A 6,707-nucleotide genomic window follows, 5' to 3' on the forward strand; every position below is an offset into this window, starting at 1 on the left:
ATTCTTTGAACCACACCCATTCTGACCATCCTATTTAAATTGACAGCCCATGCCCACTGGCTCTCCTCATTCTCCTGCATTGTTTGATTTTTCTCAGTAATGCATGTTCTTTTGTAATGCAAACTTTAAAAGCTTGTTTCCTGTGGTTAGTATGTTTCTCCTCTCACTAAGATGTAAGCTCCTTGAGGTCAGGGAGTTGCACAGCCCCAAGCAGACACTTCCTGCATCCTGCACCGCACGCCCTCAACCCACTTCTGGTTTCAGCACAGTCGTGATGGACAGCTCCTCTGCACACTGGGATTCTCCTGTCCCCAGCTCCCTACTAAGCTGCTCATCTCTACGTTTCTGCCTGAGAGTCAAGGAAAGCAGGCAGGAACCCAAAGTGCAGGGGGTAAAGACTCCAGAAGGACTTGAACAGTGGAGTCACTGGAGTTTTGGACACATACCCTGGCCTGCCTTTCTTTCTTTCTTTATTCATTTATTTGTTAATGGCTGTGCTGGATCTTCATTGCTGTGTGGGGGCTTTCTCTAGTTGCGGGGAGTGGGGTCGACTGTCTAGCTGAGGAGCTTCAGCTTCTCATTGTGGTGGCTTGTCTCGTTTCGAGCATGGGCTCTAGACATGCAGGCTTCAGTCACTGTGGCACACGGGCTTAGTTGCTTCTAGGAAGAGAAGACTCCTCTGAGCCTCATTCTTACAATTCCTTGGGGGACCCCAGTGGACTAAGGCCCTTTTGACTGTGGGCGTAACAGTCTCGAATACAGCCTTAACTGGATCCTCCCTCTTCCTTCCAGGCTCACCTCCCAAACTCATCACCCGCTTGAATACTGGTCTCTTCTCTGCTTTTGGGAGAACCCAAGAAAGACCACTACACTCCAAGCCTACAGCATACTTGACGTATGTCAACAAACATCTGGTACACGTTTGTTGAAGGAATGAACAGAAAGAGAGACAATTTACAGAATTTTACATTTTGCATCTTGCTTTATGATGAAATATATTTGGGTGACTTTTTTTTTTTAATCACAAAGAGAATTTGCTGAATCTTGTTTCTTCTTGTTTACACTAGGCTTTTCACAGAATGAAACTTCTGCCTGGAAACCTGGTTTTGAACTTCGTAGATTTTTTTCAGGGAATAAATTTTTTTTTTTTTTTTTTGCTATTTACTTTAGTCAGAAATGTCAGAAGCATCCAGGAGCTTGAAGATCTCCTGCTAACACCTGCCTTGACCAGCCCAGCACTCAGCTATTTGTTATAACTGTTCAAAGAGCATGCCTATCTTGGAGTATGATGAGAAGGATTTCTTTGGTGAGTTTGTCCCTGAAATAATTGAGCTAATCCGTGCCTATTTAGGTACTCAGTCAGCATTTATAGAACACAGCTTGTGTGTCAGACTTGGGCAATGGGGATCAGAAATGCCTAAGACAGGGTCCCTGACAGCCCTCCAGGAGCTCCTGGCTGGTAGGGGAGACAGAGAAGGGAGGAGATGATTATATCTATGATGTGAGGGGCTTCCCTTTTGGCTCAGTGGTAAAGAATCCACCTGCTGATGTGGGAGACACAGGTTCCACCCCTGGTCTGGGAAGATTCCACGTGTTGCAGGGCAGCTAAACCCATGTTCCTCAACTACTGAGCCTGCACTCTAGAGCCCAGGAGCCACAGCTACTGATGCCCGCATGCGCTAGAGCCCAAGCTCCACAACAAGAGAAGCCTCTGCAATGAGCGACTGCGCATAGCGACGAGAGAGTGGTCCCCACTCACCACGACTAGAGAAAGCCTGTGCACAGCAGTGAAAGCCCAGCACAGCCAAAAACAAAATAGAAATATAAAATAAAACTTTAAAATGTGATGTGAGAGGGGCTGTGATAGAGCTGAGCTCAGGATGCAAACTTGAGGAAGAACGTGCTTTCGGGATCTTGGAGTAATTGTACTTTCTGCTTCAGATGAACCCAACTGTGATCTTCTGCACACATTTGCTATTTACAACTCTTTACCTTTGCCTTTACAGTTTCCTCTGTCTGGAATGCTTTCCTCTCCATCTTCCTGACAAAATCCTGGTCATATTTCAAGTCCTAACTTATGTCATTTCACCCAAGAAACAGTCCCTTTCCTATCCCAACACCCCACCTCACCCTGTCCTGTTCTGTGTGAAGCCTGCCCTTTATACTCTCTTACGTGAGTGATTAGTAATTGACAGTTGGTGGGGAGGGGCTCATGATTCAGGAGAAAAACATATTGACTCTGATGTCAAAAAACTAGGTTTGGGTCTCCTATACTGTTTTTTCCCGGCTATAGGTTCCTGGACATGGCTTGAGGAGAGTGTGAGAAATGAGAAAGTACAGGGAAAGAGGCTGTGGGAAGTAAAGTCTTGACCATGGTGAGCCTCATTAGCCATGCTAACACATTCAGAATTCATTTGGGGGGCAACAGGGGCGCACTAAACAGTTTTAAGCAAGAGAATAGCATCATACATTGTGATTTATTAAGACCATGTTGGCATCACAGGGAAGAGGGATATGGATGAAGGGATAAGCAGATGGAAGGCAGGCAAGCCAAGTGCTGGCTGACAGCTTGGACTTAGAGCCACACAGTCCAGGTTTGAATAGCAGCTTTTATCTAGTTGTGTGATCTGGGCAATCATTTATACTCTCTGAGCCTCAGTTTCCTTATCTATAAAATGGGGACAATTGTTTACTTTCTTTGCCTGGAAAAATCAGAAGAGAATATAAATGAAATGGGTTTTGTAAACTCTAAAATACCATGCAAATGCTAGATATGATCAGTAGTCAGCAGGGGTTTAAACATGGTAATTTACTCCTGGTAGAAGGAAGCTCGGGTCTAGTACGGTCCTCCACAGAGTAGGCGTCAAGTTTTTTCTAGACCCTAGCATACATGTAAGTTTCTCAGCATATAAGTTGCTTTTTACCTTGTGGTCCAAGATGGCTGCTTGAACTCCAGCCATCAGATTCACATTCCAACCAACAGGGAAAAGGAAGCGAAAAAGAAGGATATGTTCCTCCCTTTAAGAACACTTTCTGGAAGTATCCAGCGACGTTTCTGTTTACATGTTTACATCCCTGTGGACATGGGCACAATCTCATGACAACACCCAGCTGCAAGAGGAGCTGGGAAAAACATTTCAGAGAAGCTATGTGCCCAGTTTAAAATCAGAAATGCCATTAGTAATGAATAAGAGAGATACTAATATTGAGGGGCAGTCAGACAATCAGCAATTTCCTGATACACATTGTTCAGTTTCATGTGTTAGATTTCTTAAAAGTGAAATGTATGTCACCCATAGCACACTGAATAAGAAAGAGCAACCCCAGAGACAGTGTTGCAGGAGTAATGCCTGATTGTGTTATATAAGAGGTTCAAGGGTATCCCTTTTCCCCCAGTGATGGGGGCTTGAAGCAGAAGGTGACACCTACCTGCTTAGGGGTGGCTTGAGCAGACCCTTGAGTTGATGTAGCCTCATGATGATGAGCAAAGACAGAGGACAGCCTCATGGAACTCAGGTCCGAGAGGCAGGGGGCTGAGGGCCCCATGTTAGCAGCTGGCCAATGAACCGTCAGGAGGGAGGCAGGCTTGAGATTTACAGGAGTGTAAAACAGGCTCTAAACCAGAGACCGCCAGCCTATATGGGCAACATGGGGCCACAAAACCTGGAACATGCGAGAATGTCTACCTGGAGGCTCAGATCCTCTCTCCCAGATTCTCTGCATCCTTGATGGGTAGAGCTGCAAGCTGAGACCAGACACCATCAGACTTCCTCTGGAATCTATGTTCCACATTGAACTGAGTGTAGAGAAAGCTTTAAAAGAGCCCCAGAGTAAATCATTCTTTCCAGGTACTTTTATCTTCAAATTCTTAGCATACATAGATTCTACCTGACTAATAGAATTAAGATTCTGGTACACAGAATTTGCTCCTTGGAAGAAAAGCTATGACCAACCTAGACAGCATATTAAAAAGCAGAGACATTACTTTGCCAACAAATAGTCAAAGCTATGGTTTTCCCAGTAGTCATGTATGTATGTGAGAACCAGACCATAAAGAAAGCTGAGCACCAAAGAATTGATGCTTTTAAAATGTGGTGTTGGAGAAGAGTCTTGAGAGTCCCTTGGACTGCAAGGAGATCAAACCAGTCAATCCTAAAAGAAATCAGTCCTGAATATTCTTCAGAAGAACTGATGCTGAAGCTGAAGCTCCAATACTTTGACTACCTGATTCGAAGAACTGACTGATTGGAAAAGACCTTGATGCTGGGAACGATTGAAGGCAGGAGGAGAAGGGGATGACACAGGCTGAAATGGTTGGATGGTATCACTGACTTGATGGACATGAGTTTGAACAAGCTCTGGGAGTTAGTGATGGACAGGGAAGCTTGGTGTGCTGCAGTCCATGGGGTCGCAACGAATCGGACATGACAGAGTGACTGAACTGAACCCAGAGTTAGGTGAACCAGGCAATAAGAATGAATAACATTTCTTGGCTGTTTACTAAGTGCCAGGGCTTCCCTGATGGCTCAGATGTAAAAGCGTCTGCCTGTAACGTGAGAGACCTGGGTTCAATCCCTGGGTCGGGAAGATCCTCTGGAGAAGGAAACGGCAACCCACTCCAGTACTCTTGCCTGGAAAATTCCATGGACGGTAGGCTACAGTCCATGGGGTTGCAAAGAGTCGGACACGACTGAGTGACTTCTCTTTACTAAGTGCCAGGCTCTGTTTCAAAGGTATTACAGTGTTAATTCCTTATATCCTCACAGCAACTTTATAAGAAGTTCTTGTTCATCTCATAGGTAAGGAAACTGTCAAAGACAGGTGAGCCTGTACCAGGGCAGATGAATGCCCCTTGTGGCATCCATCCTCGATGCCATGTGACTTGGTATTGTCCTCCCACTGACTCCGGGCTTCTGTGACCTACTGTGGACCAACTAGATGTTGGGAAGTGTAATGCAAGCGGAAGCTTGGAGGGTGTTTGTAACTGGGTTTTCTTCCCTTTTCTTCTCTTCTTATGGCCGCATGATGCCCTGGCTAGCCTGCCAGAAGGTGAAGGACAGAATTGTGTTGCTCCCACCCGAGGCCACTCTAGATCAGCCAAGAGTCAAGAGAATCTCATACCTGTGGGTGACCCCAGTTAAGACCAGCAAAGCTTCTCAGCCAATTTGCAATTGATCAGCAGAGCCTACCCAGATCAAGGGGGGCCCCACAGATCCAGGAGCTAAGTAGATATTTCTCATAGCACACCACTGAGTTTGAGCAGCATTATCGTGTCTGGATAGCTTGTACAGAGACTATGTAAATTCCCAGCCAATCATTGATACAGCCAGGAGTTGAATCCAGGGAGCTTGCCTGCAGAGCCCACACTCTTAAATGCTTTTCTGTTCTATAGTGGTTGGCAAACTATGGTTTGCAGGCCAGATTGAGGCTACCACCTGCTTTTGTATAGCCCACTAGCTAAGAATGGTTATTATAGATGAATATTTTCAATTGGTTTGATAATAGGGAACAGTTACTTTGAACCTCAGCTGAACAAATACTATCCCACAAAAATGAATTCCATTCTTCTCATTGTGGACCTATTATACAGAATTTACACTTAATTATTATATATCTAATTTCATCAATAATTACTCGTGGACATTTGTTCTTATTATGTAGATATCTATACAATATCCTTGATTTTGCCTCTTAGCTTGCAAAGCCCCAAATATCTACCCTCTGGCTCTTTACAGGACAAGTGTGTCCGCTCTTGTTCTATATGATAGTTTGACTGAGATGTTTCGTCTTTGAATTTGGTCCTCAGGCCCAGAAATGAAAAGAATGTGATCGTTAAAAGAATTTCTAATCGAAACTTAGAAACAGAATGAGGCCCCAGGTCTCTGGTCTCCTGGCCCAGAGCTCTTCTTCTACTTTCTAGAGGAGCTAATAAATAGTAGTGTGGGTCCCCTACATACTAAGGAGTTCATTCTGAGAGCATCAGTTTTGTTCATAAGTCCAACAAAGTTAGTTTAGATACCCAATTAACAATTGGCTATGTAGTACTGTAATAGGTAATATAATATTTTCACACAAACAATACATAAAAAACAAATATAAAAAATAAAGAAAATATTTTTAATCTTACAGTATGGTACCTTGAAAAGTATAGTCGTACAGTACAACAGCAGGCATACAGGGGCTGGCATTGAGCGAACAGGCAAGAAGAGGTTCTGACTGTGGAGGGAGAGGAGGTGGGAGATGGCAGAGCTGAAGGGCTGTCAGCAACAGGAGATGGAGGGCCAGCTGCAGCTTCATTCATGCCTGACCTGATGACGCAGGTTCTGATTGGAACCAAATACGCATTCGTGTCTTTGAAAATTTGCAATCTGAAGGTTGGTATGTAGGGGACTTATTATAGTTGGATTTGTTTGTTGTTGTTTTGTACCTAAGTAGCGTCTGACTCTTTACAACCCCATGGACTGTAGCCTACCAGGCTTCTCTGCCCATGGGATTTCCCAGACGAGAATAGTAAGGTTGCCATTTCCTTCTCCAGGGGATCTTCCCAATCCAGGGACTGAACCCGCGTCTCCTGTGTCGGCAGGCGGGTTCTCACCACTGAGCCACTTGGAGAGCCCAGTTAGATTTGTTTGCTGCTGCTACTGCAGCTAAGTCGCTTCAGTCATGTCCGACTCTGTGCGACCCCATAGACAGCAGCCCAACAGGCT

This window comes from Ovis canadensis, chromosome 18 (assembly GCF_042477335.2).
Source record: "Ovis canadensis isolate MfBH-ARS-UI-01 breed Bighorn chromosome 18, ARS-UI_OviCan_v2, whole genome shotgun sequence".
Classification (NCBI taxonomy): Eukaryota; Metazoa; Chordata; class Mammalia; order Artiodactyla; family Bovidae; genus Ovis; species Ovis canadensis.